This window comes from Pinus tabuliformis, chromosome 2_2 (assembly GCF_031772625.1).
Source record: "Pinus tabuliformis cultivar Carrire ecotype Pingquan chromosome 2_2, CPIR1, whole genome shotgun sequence".
NCBI lineage: Eukaryota > Viridiplantae > Streptophyta > Pinopsida > Pinales > Pinaceae > Pinus > Pinus tabuliformis.
In genome coordinates, this window is record NC_142300.1 from 1,056,824,607 (window position 1) to 1,056,842,694 (window position 18,088).

At 42.8% G+C, this 18,088-nt stretch overlaps 1 protein-coding gene across 4 annotated transcripts in view; it reads left to right on the top strand.

Moving 5' to 3' along the window:
- The window catches only part of LOC149197036 (uncharacterized), a 224,831-nt gene that overhangs the window by 96,368 nt on the left and 110,375 nt on the right, over positions 1-18,088 (top strand). The gene's annotated exons all lie outside the window — the stretch shown is intronic.

Genomic DNA, 18,088 nt, shown 5'->3' on the forward strand with positions numbered 1-18,088 from the left:
ATTTGGATGATGTGTCACCCTCTTAGTGCACCTTAGATGATGTGGATGTAGCCTGGTTGAAGCATCTTCAAGAAAATGTGAGCTGTAATAAAAATTAATTGAATGATATTTTGCGTCACTAGGCTATCTGGGGGTTTTATGAAGGGAGTAGATCTCACTTTATAAATTGAGGAGAACTTTCTCATTTGTACTCATGGTTGTGTTACCGCTCAAACTAGCAGGGGGCCTAAAAAGTACTCCTAAAGGGACAACTGCTAGGTCAAGGGCAACAATGGAGATTTAGCCCATTGTTACCTCAGCTAAGGCTCCCTACTCTTTACGGCCTTTCACTGATGGGAGGAGACTCGATATATAGAAAATCACTTGTGAAGGATGAACCAACAAATGGATGTGAAGTGACCTTAATGATCCTTTTCCTAGAAGGAGGTTAAGAATAAAGCTTGCTTTCTCTTCAAGCAAGGTACAAAGATTTCTAGGAGGAGGTGAGGATTCAAGGGCTAGGTTTAAAGAATATGCCTTGTAAAGGAATTTCCCAATCCCTATAATCCTTATTGAACTTGGATTCCCAAGTGGTTCTTGAAGAATTGACTTTTCAGAGGTATGGGATCACATGGGGCCAAGTGGACCCAGGTTAGATTAAGGGGAGAGAGTTTAGCAATAGAGGATGATCTTAATCTAAACAGGGAAGGGGAAATGATCAAAACAAGAATTTCCACTTAAAGGTGTCAAATTGATCCTATGAGGTACTAGCCTAGGGAACACCAGGGCAAAGTTTGATCTTAGAGCTAGGGTTTGGGATATCTTGTTGAAATTTCTAATTATTACCTGTTAGAAATTTTATCTGTATTCTCTGGTTTATTTCTCCTACTTGTTAATTATGAACAAGTTATTTAACCATATAAATATCGAAATAAACACAATACGGTCTCAACCATCTATAGATCAACAACTGAAAGAAATAGCAAACACACCAGTGACACCGTTATTTTTGGACAACTCGTCTCCAGAAAAACCCAACTTGGGAAAACCAATGCAACAATTTTGAGGGTTATTTTATTATGCAGTCTTTCTGAGTACAACTGGGTGCCAAACTGGCTCAGTAATACCTCTCTATTCGGAAGCAGATATTCGAAAAGTCTGCCCCACGAAACCCTCTCCAGCACAATCTGAAGCTCAGTGTCAGCCCTACTGGCCTCAGCGTCAGCCCTCTGAGGCACTGTGCAGCCTCTACGACCCTCTGCGTCACTCCTGCAGCCTCTGCGCTGTCTCTTCTAGCCTCTGCGTGCCTCCCTCTAGCTTCTGCGTCTGCCTCTCTTTGCTTCTGCGTCTGCCTCTCTCTGCTTTTGCACTGGTCTCTTGGCACTATTTCTGCCTCTCTGCCCCTCGCTGCAATTGATCACAGATTCAATTTCTCTTAGCAAACCCCCCTCTAGAAAATCGAATCACTGATCACTCTGGTGTGTACTCCAACTGACCCTCAAGCCTCTTCTTATACTTTTCCTGTTGGTTCTTCAACGACTGATATTATATCTCTAATCAACGACTAAGATTAGACTTGGCTTGATCCATGTCATTTAGAACCTTCTAACCAAGTTTAATATTAATACCCATTAATATTTTATTTTTCCTAAGTTTAGACTTAGGAACTCCATTAAAAATATTAATTATTTTAATATCTCCTTAATCGGGTAGAATTTGCCCAAACCATTTCTGGGTCTTGGAGATCTCATGTGCTTTAACCTCTCCACCAATTTTCATGGCTAGAGCACATCCGATGCTACCCCAAATCAACACTCCCTCTTAGCAAGCACTGTGCTCTAGTAATACTCCCCACTGAGCATCACCCTGATTATACGACACCGGTACCTGTGCTGATGCTAGGCCTCCTCGCCCAACATCCTCTGCACTACTGCATCCTGTATTGTTGCCCATGGCCCTGCCACTGCTGCATCCGTACGACAGCTCCCTCTGCATCCGTGCTGTTGTTGGTCCTTTCTCCCAACACTGCATCTGCACTGCAACCCCCTCTCATCATGCTGCATCGTGCTACTGCTAACTGCTACTGCACTGCAACTCAGTTACTGAGAAGTAAGTAATTGATCCACCCAACTACTGACATCCCTGTCAGGCTAGAAACACTCCCGATGTTGAAGCTCTCTCTGCTGCTATCTCGTGCTCCCTCTACTGCCTCTGCGTTGCTGCAACAACTCCCTGCCTCTCGCACCGCTACAAACCTCTCTGTGCCATCCTGCACTGTTGCAACCTCCTCTGTGCCTCTCGCACTGCTGCAACCTACTAGCTCTACGTTGCCCGGGACTACTGCACTGTAGCACTCTTTGCCGCTTCATCCGCATCCGTTTCTACCAACATCCACCAGTCTTGCTACTCTCTCTTCGGGGCTCCCGTAGCAAGGTATAATCCAAGAGTTTGGGTACCTCAAGGATCCTGCCCCTCATCGCCTGTAGTCTTCCTGACTACAGCTCGATGTCTCCCCACCTCTTCTCTAGAGGTACATGAGCACTCATGGCACAATCGTCATCCTCCTCTACCTCCTTTTCCGCCTTCGCTGGCGTTGCCTTGGAGTCAGACGCCTCTCCCTTAGTCTTCTTCCTCGGACACTGGTTTGCATAATGACCCAGTTCCCCACAGTTGAAGCACTTAATCTTGGAGAGGTCCTTTTTCTTCCTCTTCTCCTGCTTCCCTGCAGATGCCAGAGTTGCATTCTCTTCCTCTTCCTTCTTGATCCATTCCCCTTTGCTGCTAGTTCCTCTCTCGGACAATAGTCTGATCTCTTCTTGACGAAGAGCTGCCCACAACTCTTCCCAATCTGGAAGATTTGCCCTGTCCATAATGCTCTGGACGAATGTCTCCCACTCCTCGGAGACTGCGCTTAGAGCGGTCCTCACCATCAATTCATGATCCGGTGTGGCCCCTATGGAAGTCAGTTGGTCTCATATCTCCTTCAATCTACCGAGGAAGTGATTTATCTGCTTCCCCTTCTGCCTCTGGTATGACCGCATCTGATTCTCAAGTAACATCTTCCTCTACACGGAAGTACGCTGGTACAACGTCTTCATGGCGCCCCACATTTCCGTTGCCGTCTCCTTCTCGGTAATATGCTGGACCACATGATCCTTGACGCCATCAAGGATGATGCATTTCGTTTTGGCCATTGCCTCTTCGTACTTTTCATTGTCAAACGGGTCAATTGAGATAACCGCTGTTCTCAAGGCGAAGGCCTTGATGCGATGTCTATCTAGAGTGGACAGGATTCTGGCCTTCCAGACCACAAAGTTGGATGTCTCGTCCAACCTATCTTGATCCCTCAGTCCATTCATGGCCATCTCTCTGCTCTTCCTTTCGACTCCTCCGATTCTCTACTTCCCCCTGGAAGTTCTCTCTTCGACTCCCTCTGAGTCTCGATTTCCCTCCTGGAAATCCGCCTGCCAACCGTTGATTTGTACCTCTTTGATCTCCTATGCTCCTGCAACACTGATATGGATTTCTTGGCTAGAAATCCGCCTAGGTAGCGACTCCCTCTACCTTGGTTTTGCCTTGTTAGGCATTGTTCTATCTCGGCAACAACAACACCCCACCAGCTTCACTCTACACCCCACCAACTTCACTCCTTGCAAACTGCCCACAGCTTCCTATGCCCCAACAACTGAAAGACTGAGCCTCTAGGCTCTGCGCAATCTCGACACTGGCTGAAATGCTCCCCTAGCCAACTGCATCAACCCTCTTGGTCTCTGCATGGCTTTTCGTGATCCTTTTTAACCCTCCTCAGCCTTTGCGTTGGCCTCTCTCTGGCCCGAACTGATGACGTAGTTCCTCTGCGTCAACCCTTCTCTGCCGCTTTCTCCTAGGAACAAATTCTGTCACTCGGGACAACTGTTTCTGTTGCAAATGCTCTGTTTCAGTTGGTGCCTTCAACTCTCCTGTGATCTGCAACGCTTTGATACCATGTTGAAATTTCTAAGTATTACTTGTTAGAAACTTTATTTGTATTCTTTGGTTTATTTCTCGTACTTGTTAATTACAAACAACCTATTTAACCATATAAATATAGAAATAAACACAATACAATCTCAACCATCTACAGATCAACAACTTAAAGAAATAGCAAACACACAAGTGACATCAATATTTTTGGACAACTCGTCCTCGGAAAAACCCAACTTGGGAAAACCGTTGCAACAATTCTGAGGGTTATTTTATTATGCAGTCTTTCTGAGTACAACTGGGTGCCAAACCGACTCACCCGACAGAGAAAATAATTCGGCAGTAATACCTCTTTTTTCGGAAGCAAATATTCGAAAAGTTTGCCCCACGAAACCCTCTCCAGCACAATTTGAAGCTCAGCGTCAACCCTCTTGGCCTCAACATCAACCCGAAACCCTTTACATCAGCCCTCTGAGGCACTGCACAACCTCTACAACCCTCTGTGTCATTCTTGTAGCCTTTGCGTTGATGACGCAGGCCCTTCTGGCCTCTGCGTTGTTTCTTCTAGCCTCTGCGTGCCTCCCTCTAGCTTATACGTTTGCCTCTCTCTGCTTCTGCGCTGGTCTCTCGGCACTATCTTTGCCTATCTGTCTCGTACTCACTGCCATTGCTGCAAATGATCACTGATTCGATTTCTCTTAGCAAACCCCGCTCTAGACAATCGAATGACTGATCACTCTATTGTGTACTCCAATTGACCGTCAAGCCTCTTCTTATACTTTTCCTATTGGTCCTTCAACAATCGAGATTACATTTCTAATCAACGGCTAAGATTAGATTTGGCTTGATCCATGTCATTTAGAACCTTCTAACCAAGTTTTATATGGATACCCATTAATATTTTATTCTTTCCTAAGTTTAGACTTAGGAACTCCATTAGAAATATTAATTATTTTAATATTTCTTTAATCGGGTAGAATCTGCCTAAACCATTTTCGGGTCTTGGAGATCTCATGTGTTTTAACCTCTCCACCAATTTCCATGGCTAGAGCATATCCAATGCCACCCCAAATCAACATATTTCACAATCCCACCATCGGAATTTCTTCAAATTTGGAATTGACCTTGAGGACACACCAACGCAGTAGAGGCTAGGAGATCGAACTTTTCTATGGCTACCTTGTCGAGAAAGTGATGCCCTAGGTGTCCTAGCGTGGCTAGACCTAGAAAAGAAGGGAAAAGGTTAAAGAAAAAGGTTTAAGGTGATCACCTTATGGTGGACCAATTCCTAATTCCTTTTGGGGATATGGAGTCAGGAATAATTATGAAGACGGATCTCGTTTCTAGCTCAAGGAGGCTTTGAGGGCAACTTCGCCTAATCTTAGAGCAGAAAAAGAAAGTGACCTTAAAGTGTTTATACTTCGCTTGCAGATGAAAATGGCTTATCAGGATAACTTCGATCCTTAAGACAATTCGTTCAACAAACATGGCCCATACATAGACATATGCTATACAAAAACATAATTCCACAATGAAGCAGTAAATGCATGCAACAATTAGCCCTAAAACAACGAAGATCCCATGATCAATGTATGTGACAAAGTGAAAGAAAATAGCATCAAAGTTGTACTTACATGTAAGAGAATATGTCCAACCATCAATACATTTGCCAATAAAGAAGCTCCAAGGTAAGAAAATTAAATCCAAGCATCAAAATTCATTCATGATCCAATTTGTCCTCCAAGAAAGAATTGCGAAATTCTCAAGAGAGAGAATGATCCAATCCAAGTGATGCTCCAAATGAATTCATGTCTCTCTTATTTATACACTCATTAGGAGTTCGAATTACCTAATTTGAGCTTGGATTAGCCCATCAACTAAAATAATGTGCAAATAACTATCTATAGGTGACAAACCCACCAAACTAGCTCATAAATAAAATAATAAGCCTTTCCAAGTGGTCGAATAATCATTGATGCATGTCGTTGGGCTCTCTAAGAGACCTAATGAAGTCCATAAGTGACAAAATGATGCGTTGGACTTCCAAAAGTAATGGACAAGGGGTTGGCCCCTTGTTCTGCACATAATAAACCTGTGGGGATTCCAATGGCTGGGAGGGCACACAAGTGATCTCATGGGTATCCAAGTAGGTTGAAGATGCCTGAAGACCATTCGTAAGGGCTCAAATGATGGTGTAAGTGGTGACACATCAACATACAAGTGTTGGGTCATCTACCAAGTGCATGGTAGATCTGTGGGGTTGGCTTGGCAAAGGGTGAACCATGTGCATATTCTTTGTCCAATAGGTGAATCTCGAGCAATCTCTGAACATCTCTGGGGATCCATGGAGTGATGCCTACTGCTGTGGAGGCCCATGGCTCTCAACACACACCCTACATGTGCCAATGTAGCCCTCTGGAGGGTTAGGACCCCGTATTGGGAGACCAAACCCAAAATGGAGACCACTTGCAATTCGACATAAGATCTAATGCGTCCCATAGCCTTCCAATACAATAAGTCATCAAGGAAATAGAGTAAAAGAGCTTACAAACAATGGACAACACGTGGGTAATTCATAATGGCATGCCCTTCCATAATGGGCTTTGGCATGTGCTAATGTTTCTAAGCTCTAGATGGGGTTAACCAAGTATCCTATTAAGCGATTTCTAATTCTAAAGGGGATAATATGTCTAAGGTACATCCTTCAAACAATATTGCCATGTGGTAGAGGGATGAATGGAGTAGGGAATGAAAAGGGACAACCCTATGCCACATGCTGGGGTACAAGGGTAGCTAGTAAAGGGGAAGGCCACACTTGGGTATATAATGTATAGGAGGGAGCAATCATGGTACATTGAAGTGCCCCGACCTTGATTTTTCCACCCTTCTTTATATGCCTTTTGCCTTTTTATGATTTTCTTTAATTCACTGCTTGGGGCTCAAGGGGTAGGAGCATGATGTATGAGATATAACAATGGATACCCCCTCTGAAGGTAGGGTGGTTCATTGCCCACTAGGGGTTGGGACAATCATGGGTTCCTATATGATGAAGTAGGTTCATAGAGCTTGTAGGTACTGTTACCCACCATTTTGTGGGTGATATCCCTAGGATATTTTTTTCTCCAAGATGGTCCTCAACCGGCATCCAGCACAGTGTTGCACGAAGCGCCCCCCCCCCCCCCCCCCCCCGGTTCCAAGCCCCGAAGCGCGTCCCGTACGGAAGCGCCTAGGAAGCTTGGCCGGAAGCGCGCTTCCGAAATTTTTAGACGCTTCCTGGAAATTTGGAAGCGTTGGCGCTTCCGAAGCGCGCTTCGTACGGCGCTTCCTAGACGCTTCCCAGACGCTTCCCAGGCGCTTCCCAGACGCTTCCAGGACGCTTCCAGGACGCTTCCAGAAAAGCTTCCAGAAAAGCTTCCGGAAAAGCATTTAGAAAATCGTTTTTTTTTCAATTTTTTTTTAAATTTTAGGTGAGTTTGCTTGTTGGGGGTGGGTCCACCTTGGGTTAGGGTGACAAATGAAAGCAAAAAAAAATATAAATATAGCAGATGCTCCCTCATGGTAATGTTAAATTCTTAAAGTAAAAGTGACATTCTCCTTTATTTTTCATTTTCATCCTTTTACTTAAATTTTTAACATTACCATGAAATGACTCAGAATGTTTGAGAGTGGTTCCAGCCTCATTGGACTTCATATGGAGAAAATAGAATTTCATATCCTATTCAAAATTCAGCAGACTTAACAGTTTTCAGGTATTCAGGATCAATGGGATTGTGGCATTTCATTGGATTATATCAAGTATGAAGGTATGCGATTAGCATTTAATCAAGAGCACCAAGCCCTATATGTACCCTGGTGTTGGTGGTGTTAATTGTTGAACTCCTTTGTCACGCGGCACACCCTTAGCAAAAAATTACCTTTCAATCAAGTCAAAATCATCGATCAAACATGTTAAGCTTTTTCTACCATATTTTAAGTCTTGAATTAGGTAGTTTGATCAAAATTGGGCAATGTTGACTAATATCCCTAGACAATCGAGGTAGAGGCAAAGGCTAGACAAGAGGAGAAGAATCTAGATTCTAGATCATTAATGTACAATGGATGTTATATCTATCTTGATTTATGCAAAAATATGCATGTTTTCATGTCTTCTACAATTAATTTGGTATTTGGAATGTTTGTTTTGAGTATAAATGCAAAAAAATATAAAAATATATATATATATATAGCAGACGCTTCCGCGGACGCTTCGCTTCCTAGATTTTTGGAAAATGACGCTTCCACGCTTCCGCTTCCGCTTCCGCGCTTCCGCTTCGCTCCCGCTTCGTGCAACATTGATCCAGTAGCCCCTTGCGGTCACCAGCTAGCAAATTGTGCTATTTCTCCGCTACCTGAGCCAACCATATGGTCCCTCACCCATTTGCCATGATCATATGTTTGAAGGTGGGCCTCTCGAACGTAAAGGTATGCCTTGTCATTTGATAATTGAGTATTGTAGTTTCCTTATCATGGACACTTCTGGGCATGGATTAATGGAGGGATTCGGCGGAAAGAATTGGTTAGGTATGTGCCCTTGACCCCTAGACCCCTTTTGGATATTAACCTTGCATTCTAGCCCTAAGTGATTTCTTTTACTGACCATTTGGTTTTAGTGATGGTATTTCATGGGAAACTATTGCGTGGTCCCACTCCCTTATTCGCTTATATTACCCCCTTTCCACTCATTGTCACACCATTCATCATTTGTCCCCCCTAGGTCCACATTCCTCCACTAGGTCCAAATAGGGTTAACACGCCCCTTCCCTTTGCCCACACCGTGGGTCAGGCTTGGAATGATGCCCGAAAGGTTGATGCAGCCAAAAAGAAAGACAAAAGCATATTTGGCCACATTCAATAGGAAGATGTACCACAAAATGCAAAATATGGCCGGAACAAACACATTTAGCATGTGGGCAAAAGCCAATACATGAGCTCTACCCCATCATCATGGCCAACACCTTGGTTCCTACAGGTTCTATGAGCCTCCTTCATCATATAGGAATCCATGATTGTCCCAACCCTTGGTGGGCAATGAACTGCCCTACCTTAAAAAGGGGGTATTCACCGCTATATCTTGTGCATCATGCTCTTACCCCTTGAGCCCCAAGCAGTTAATCAAAGAGAACCATAAAAAGGTAACAGGCATATAAAGAAGGGTGGAAAAATCGAGGTCGGGGCACCTCATGTACCACGATTCTCCCTCCGATACAATATAAACCCAAGTGTGGGCTTCCCTTTTATTAGCTACCCTTGTACCCTAGCATGAGGCCCAAGGCTGCCCCTTCTCATTGTGAAAATTTCACTTGTGAAATTCTATTGCAGCAACTAAAAATAATTCTCCTAATTGTTAATTAAATTTAACAATTTATTTATTGTGAGCTACAACAAATACTGAATCAATCACACTACGATCTACACAAATACAATTGCGGAAGAAATAAACACTGGAAGAAATACTAGTACACACATGAAATAACATCGTTATTTTTGGACCAATGTCCCCGGAAAAAGCCAACTTGAGAAAATCGGTGTAGCAGCTGAGGGTTTTATTATTAAGCAGCAGTGAAATAATCTGAGTACAACTGGATGCCGAAACTGGCAATCCTACGGAGAAATAGTGGCAAAAATTCAATGAGGAATTTTCCTCACCCCACAAGCAATCTCTCGGCACAACTTGCCTTCAGAATTTCGGCCCTTTGAGCCTTTGCGTTAGCCTATGCGTTGCTCTATGTAGCTGACTGGACGTCTAGCCTCAGACTGGACTGTGATGAAGTCGTTTTGCCTTCTGCTGACCAGAAAGACGCTTCTTCAACAGTCTGGGACTCCTTCCCGGCTTTTAGAACTGAAAACGACAAACTCTCCCAGCAATTCGACCTTGCCTCTAGAGGCTACTGCGTTGCCCCAGCGTCAGCCTCTCTGTGGCTCCTCTGCCTCTCTGCAAATGCACTCACTGGATCAGGAAATCTTCCTTTGACTTCACTATCCCTGCCCATCTCTCTCTGATTCGATTTCTATGGCTCTCTCTTTGGCGACTGAATGCTGCTACTCACGAAATCGATTTGCACAAGTGTATTCTCCAAGCCCCATCGACTTTCTTCTTATAATCCCTTGTTGAGACTTCAACAACCAAGATTTGATTTTAATCTATGTCTAGGATTAACTAGAAGTCGTTCCGTGTGAGTTTCTAGAAGATTCACGCCATTACTTAATTAATCTTGATTAATTAGTCATATTCTCAGAGTTTAGACTTAGGAAATATTTAAAAAACGACTGATAATCTAATTAAGTCATCTTTAGGTGGAATTTGTAGAAATGATTTCTGGGTTTTGGAGATCTCATGTATTCTAGCTTCTCCATAAAATTTCGAGGCTAGAACACATCCGATGCTACAAAAACTAACACTCCCTCTTAGCAAGGAATGTGTTCTAGTGCTGTTGCTCCCTGTAGCAACACCCTATCTTCGCATCATCTCCTATCACGCTGCTGATGTCGACCAACTACTACACAACTCTAATATGTGCTAAATTTGTGCTGCTGCTCTTGTTGAACTGTTGCCAATAGTGCATCTGCACTGCAACTCTCTCTCCATCTGTTGCTGTTGCAATTGCAACATCTGCAATCGAAAAACATCCAAAATATTGAATCAACTATGATCAATATGATGCATTTGTCACCTGAGTCTATGACTGCTGCTAGTGCCTGCGCTGTCACTGAGGCATCTGCATTGTTGCTGACTTTGCACTGTGCCACCTGCACTGCTGCCAACTCTGCACTGCGCTCCCTAGCATCTGACTGTAACTAGACTCTGCATCTGTCACTTTGGCATCTATCTGCATCTACTGTCACTGATCCATCCTACTTCTGAACACTACGAGCTCCTGTAGCAAGGTATTGATTCAAGAGGTGGACCTCCTCAAGAATCCTGCCCATCTATGGCACTTTAGGGCTACAACACCAAGTCACCCCATTTCACTCCTGGGGGATTGTCGACAAACATGGCTAAGTCTTCTTTTAGCTTGGAGGACAACCCATCAATTTCAGCATGAGCTGCCGCCTAGTCCTGCTTCTCCTCCTTATCTTTCTTCCTGAGAGGACACTGGGTACTGTAGTGGCCAAGCTCACCACATCTGAAGCACTTGACCTTTGACAGGTCCTTCTTCTTACGCTGCTCACCCTGTCCTTGACTAGGACCCTTCGATGTGAGGGCCACATTCTCCTCCTCCATCACCTGCTTCGACCCGCTGCTGCTGCCACTGATGGAGCTCTTCCCTAATTTTCACCTCAACTCTTCCTGCTGCAAATTGACCCACATCCTATCCCACTTTGGCAAGGTATCTCTGTCCAAAATGCTTTGGACAAATACCTCCCACTCCTCAGAGACACTGTTGAGTGCCAATCGTACTAGCTTTGTAGCTTGAGGTGCTGCTCCAATAGTTGACCATTGATCCCGGTTCTCCTGAATCCTGGTGGGGTAGGGGTTTATGTGTTCCCCTTTTTGCATCCTGGTGCATCTCAACTTCTCCTCCAAGTACAACTTCCGCTCGGAAGTGCCTTGGTACAATGTGGAAAGTGTATCCCACATCTCCTTGGCTGTTCTCTGGCTCGCTATGTGTGATACAATGTGATCTCGAACACCGTCAAGAATCAACCTCTTTGCCCTTGCCATCTCCTTTCGATATTCCTTTAGCTGATATGCATCCTTGGGCACTGCTACCACTGCTAGGAGGAAGGACATCCTTGCCTTCTAGATGACATAGTTGGAAGCTCCATCCAACCTGTCTTGATCATGAAGCCCGACAGTGGCCATCTCGAAAATGATGTCGAAAATCTCCTCTTCCCATTTGCTTAATTGTTGCTAGGCTATTCGCACTCCCTTCTGGAGTGAGAAAGATTGCTCACAACGACTGCTGATCTGCAAAGGAATTCAAACTTCTTGTGACTGGAAGTTCCCTGAGGGAAATTTTCCCTCAGTGTGTGCTCTTATCCCTTCTGAAGCTAGTTCTGCACTAAAAAACTGCTGCAAAACTATTGCGTTCAGCTATAGATCTGCTCTGCAAAAAAATACTGGTTGCTCCCTCTGCCTCCACAAACCCTCGATCTGGAGAGATCAAATTTTTCTGCCCCTCAGAAAAATCGATTTCTCCTCAAGAATTCGACCTCTAGGCCAAGGTGACTGCGCTGCCTCTAGGGTTTCGAACTGCTGCCCCTTAATGAACCTCGAAACTCCTCCTTCGCTACTGAGCATTCTGGCTGCTCATCTGTGCTCTGATACCATGTGAAAATTTCATTTTTGAAATTCTATTGCAGCAACTGGAAATAATTCTCCTAATTGTTAATTAAATTTAACAATTTATTTACTGTGAGCTACAACAAATACTGAATTAATCACATTGATATTTACACAAATACAACTACGGAAGAAATAAACACTTGAAGAAATACTAGCACACACAAATAAAATAACAACGTTATTTTTGGACCAATGTCCCCAGAAAAACCCAACTCGAGAAAACCAGTGCAACAATTGAGGGTTTTATTATCAAGCAACAATGAAATAATCTAAGTTGCACGAAACGGGGAAACGCGGAAGCAAAACGAAACGGGGAAGCGAAACGAAACGCGACCTCCCCAAATTTTGGAAACGGGGAAACGCGAATATATATAATAATATAATAATATAATAATATAATAATATATATATATATTAAAAACATTTAAAAATTATTAATATATATATATGTGCAATCATAAAGCATTAATGATACATTTACTTAAACATTTTAACATTAAGATTAAATTTACATCACATTTACTCATGAGTCATCATATAATGAAAATAAAAATATAGGAACTGGAAAATCCAAAATCAGCCTTTATTTATATTAGTATATGAGGCTGCAAGTACAATAAAGACTATAAGGCTGCTGAATAGTGTGATGAGAGAATGAGAGACACTGCTCTTTTATAACTTTAGAAATGGTTTCTAGAACAGCTTAGAAACCCTAAAAAAATTTAAAAACTAATTAGAAAAAAAAAAATTTAAAAAACAAGTCATTTTTTTGGGGAAACAGGGCCCGTACGGCCTGGAAACGCGTTTCCGGCCGTACGGGCACGTTTCCATTTCGGGAAACGTGCCCGTACGGCCGGAAACGCGTTTCGTTTCGTTTCCTGGGCAGAAACGCCCTCTATCCCAGCGTTTCCTGCAACTTAGGAAATAATCTAATGAGTACAATTGGATGCCGAGACTGGCAATCCCATAGAGAAATACTGGCAAAAATTCAGTGATGAATTTTCCTCACCCCACAGTGAATCTCCCGTACAACTTGCCTTCAGAATTTTGGCCCTCTAAGCCTCTGCGTTGCTGGCTAGACATCTAGCCTTAGACTGGACTTTGATGAAGTCGTTCTGCCTTCTGCTAACCAGAAAGACGCTTCTTCGACACTCTGGGACTCCTTCATGGCCTCTGGAACTGAAAACATCAAACTCTCCCAATAATTCGACCTTGCCTCTAGAGGCTACTGCGCTGCCCCAACGTCAGCCTCTCTGTGGCTCCTTTGCCTCTCTGTGAATGCACTCACCAGATCAGGAAATCTTCTTTCGGCTTCACTATCCCTGCGCCTCTCTCACTGTTTCGATTTCTATGGCTCTCTCTCCGGCTACTACTCAGGAAATTGATTTGCTCATGAAATCGAACTGCATAAGTGTATTCTCCAAGCCCCATCGACTTTCTTCTTATAATCCTCTGTTGAGACTTCAACGGCCAAGATTAGATCTTAATCTATGGCTAGGATTAACTAGAATTCGATCCGTGTGAGTTTTTAGAAGTTCCACACCTTAACTTAATTAATTTTGATTAATTAGTCATATTCCCTAAGTTAGACTTAGGAAATATTTAAAAAACGACTAATAATCTAATTAAGTCATCTCTTGGTGGAATCTCCAGAAACGATATCTGGGTTTTGGAGATCTCATGTACTCTAGCCTCTCCACAAAATTGTATGGCTAGAACACAGTCGATGCTACAAAAACTAACACTCATCCCTTACTTCATTCACTTATCTGTTACATGCCACCACCTTTTGAAGGATGTCCTTTAACATATTACCCCCTTTAGACGTAGAAACCACCTAATAGGATATCTGGTTAAACACATTTGGAGTTTAGGAGACATTTGCACATCCCAAAGCCCATTATGAAGTCCCCACCTGTGGTCCATGATTGATAAGCTCATTTACTCTATTTCTCTCATGACTTGTTGTACTGGAAGGCTAGCGGACACATTGGATCTTATGCAAGATTGTAGATGGTCTTCATTTTGGGTTGGGTCTCCTTATACACAGTCCTAATCCTCCAGAGGGCTACATTGGCACATGTAGGGTGTGTGTTGAGAGCCAAGGGCCTGCACAGTAGTAGACAACATTCCATGGATCCCCGAGGATGGTCAGAAATACTCGAGATACTCCCATTGGACGAGGAAGATGCACCTGGTTCATCTTTGCCCAGTTGACCCCACAAATTTATCATGCACTTTGTAGTTGTCCCAAAACTTGGAGGACGATGTGCCATTCCCTACAAGATCATCAGAGCCCTTGTAGACGATCTACATAGATCTTCGACTCATTTGGAAACCCATGAGGTTATTGTTGTGCCCCCACACCCATTGGGAGCACCACAGGTTTGTTGTTTATAGAACAAGGGGCCGACCCCTTGTATATCACCTTTTGAGGGTCCTACTCTTCATTATGGCACCCATGGACCTCATTAGGGCTCTTAGAGGGCCCTATGACATGCATAGATCATTATTTGACCTCTTGAGAGGCTTATTCTTTCATTTGTGAGTTAGTTTGGTGGGTTTGTCACCAAAAGTTAGATTATTAGAACATTATTTTATTTTTGGGGCTTATGTAGGCCATGGAGGCTAATTCGAACTCCTCATTTGTGTACAAATACAAGTGAGATGAGTAGATTCTCTCATTATCACTTTGGATAGGATTTTTTCTCTCTTGAGAATTTCACACTTTTTCTAAAGGATGAATTGGAGCTTTATGATGAATTTTGATGTGTGGATATTGGTCTATCTTATCTTGGAGCCTTCTCTTTTGTCAATTGTGGATGGTTGGATATATTCTGTTACATTTAAGTACATGCTTTAAATGTAATTCTTCTTTTACTTTGTCATATACATTGGAATGGGATCTTTGGTATTTTAGGGCTAATTGCTGCATGCATTTACTACTTTAAATTGTGGAATTTTGTCTCTATTATAACATCTCTCAATGTATGGGCCATGTAATGTGAATAAAATCTACTAGGGGTAATTCCATTGACGAATTGACCTTGATAAGTCATCTCTTTTGCACATCAAAGTATAAAAGCTGCAAGATTGTTTCTCTTTGACCTAGAAGGCTAGCGAAGTAGTCTGCAGGCCTCCTTGACCAAGAACCAAATGTCGTCACTTAGGGGGTGGGAAACTCCTTCACAAGTCATATCCCTTAAGCCTAACCCTCAAATCCTCCCTTCCTTCCCCTAAAATACATTGTACCTTGCTTAGAAAGTAGGCAAGCTCCATTCTTCAAGCTCTTATGGGAAAAGGATTATTTGGGTCACTCATATCCATTCATTGATTTATCCTTCGTCGATGACTCCACAATATGTCGGGTCTCCTCCCATCGGTGAAAGTCCGTAAATAGAAGGGAACCTTAACTGAGGTGACAGTGGGCTAAGTCTCCATTTGTTTCCCTTGGTCTAGCATTTGCCCTTTAGGTCCCCTGCTAGTTTGATTGGTAACATTTTGGCGTCGTTGTCGGGGAAATGAAATGTGTGTTTTGTTCCCCATACGACATATTGACATATCATTATTGGCGACTCCATTGGAAGAACGAAGCCCTAGTTCTTCATTGAACTTCAAAGTCAATGCTTGTAGGGTGAAGCAAGCATTTGTTAAGGCAATTTCATTCACCCTGGCGACTCCCATGTCATTAAGGACCCAACAACATGTTGACCACATATATTCTCACCATAGATATGATAGGGACCCCAAGATATCCTTCATCAAAATCCATGAAGAATATGCCAATGTTCGATGGGGATCCACATTCCGCAGCCAACCACGTGGTAAGGTTCATAAGGTACCTTTCAAAGCAAAATATAACTCAACCTTGTGACCAAATGGAATTGTTTGTCCTATCCATTGCCCCAAGTACCGATTGGCTTGAGTCATGTAAACCTAAAAGCATTCATTCTCTTCCAATGTTGATTATGCACTTCTTGTTGCATGAAGGGCTGAGATTCCAATCTCATGAAGACATATCCCAAATGTTAGATATGGCCCTTCGGGAGTAGGAAGTTATCGAATACGGTTTTATGCTTGAGGAATAGCCTCTTACTGATGCATACTTTAGTGATGGTGCCAAAGGAGAGACTCATGAATTGAAAAGCATGTCCTCTAAGGATAATGAGGAAGATCTCAACCCCGAGAGCCCTCAACATTACAAGAATGGATGATGGAATATGAAAACTCTTGCACAAAACTGATGGCCACATATAACTCCCAAGATATTTTCTCCCACTATTGTTAGCAATCGGAAAGGCTCTGTAACACGAAGAGTGAATATAAAGAGTCCCATCAATGACCTTCTTCTTGAGGCATTTTATCAAAATCATGTAGTAAATACCTTGGAGATCATTTTTCGGGAACAAATGAAGGAGGAAAAGTCCTCCCTGTCTAAAGAAGAGAATGAATGGCATCCTAACTGACACAAAATATATAGTGAAGGATGTGAGGATTCTGAAGAAGATCATGATAGTCAAATAAACGGAGAATCTATGAGTGATTTTTGGGCTGTTGATTGGGGAATTGGGTGTGATTATAGAAATGAAGGCCCCATGGTTCCTCAAATTGATAAGAATGAGCTCAGGGAAGAAGAAAATGCTCCGCCCCTTCTGAATAGCAATGTTGGTCCTTATGAAGCCCTTCTTAGTGATTGGATAGGTCTTTTCTTTATGTTCCAAGATGATTCAATCAAAGAAGAGCCTTCCAAGATTGTGGGAAATTATGATGACTCTAATATAGAAGAAATTGAGGAAGATGCTTCCCTAGGCCATGCCACCGATAAAGGGTTTTTCTCCATGTTTGAGCGCTCCTCCCCTAGCTTGGAAATATATGTTTGTGATGATGTTCATTCCCCTAGTCTTAATGAAGAGCTTCTTTCCCCTATGAAGAACTAGGAATCAAGGTTTTTCCCCAAATACGATGATGAGTCCGCTTCTTGTTTTCCCAATGACCAAAATAATATCATCCTAAATATGTCTGAGTCTTTCACTCCTTCTTACCCTAAGGATGATAGGCCTGAGATAGTTCTCCATCAAAAATTCATATACTTGGTTATTGACATTTGCATCTCCTAGTTGAAGGATCAATTCCAATCCCTCGACTGGTGTTTTTTCCTTCTTCCAAGGTTCCTTTCTATGGCATATGGGTCTCTTGTTTTCCCACCTCCCTCCCTTGCAACCCCTCATATTATTATTCCCATTGTCAGGTCTGCTGCAAAAATAATCATGGAAGCATTCATTCTTGTATTGATCAATTGACATGTTGGTTGCATTGGGTCTATGATTATACCTAGTGCTTGACATCGTATGTTATGCATGTTAGAGTATGATGCATCTCATGTTGATTTTGCATTAGAACTAACATGATGTGATATTTCTCATGGTCGAGTAGATGCATCTGAATTAAAATTTGCATTTTTATTTTTTTGTTGGTTTTATGGCTTAACATTAAGCATGTGTGATCATGAGACACTGCGAAAGCATGCTGCCCCATATTCTTCATCTGTTTTATGTGCAAGTGACAGGTCTATGGTAAACAAGGGATTGCTGGAGTTCTCGTGACCTCCCCTTCGAGTAGCTTTGTCAACTTCTTCGAGAGATCACGTCCCACTTGGAGCCAGATGTTACCCAACATTTTGTGGATGATATCCGTAATTGAATTTTCTCCAAGATGGTCCTCAGTTGGTAGCCAACAGCCTCTTGCAGCCACCAACTAGCTCATTGTGCAATTTCTTCACCACCTGAGACAGCCATATGGTCCCTTGCTTATTTGCAATGA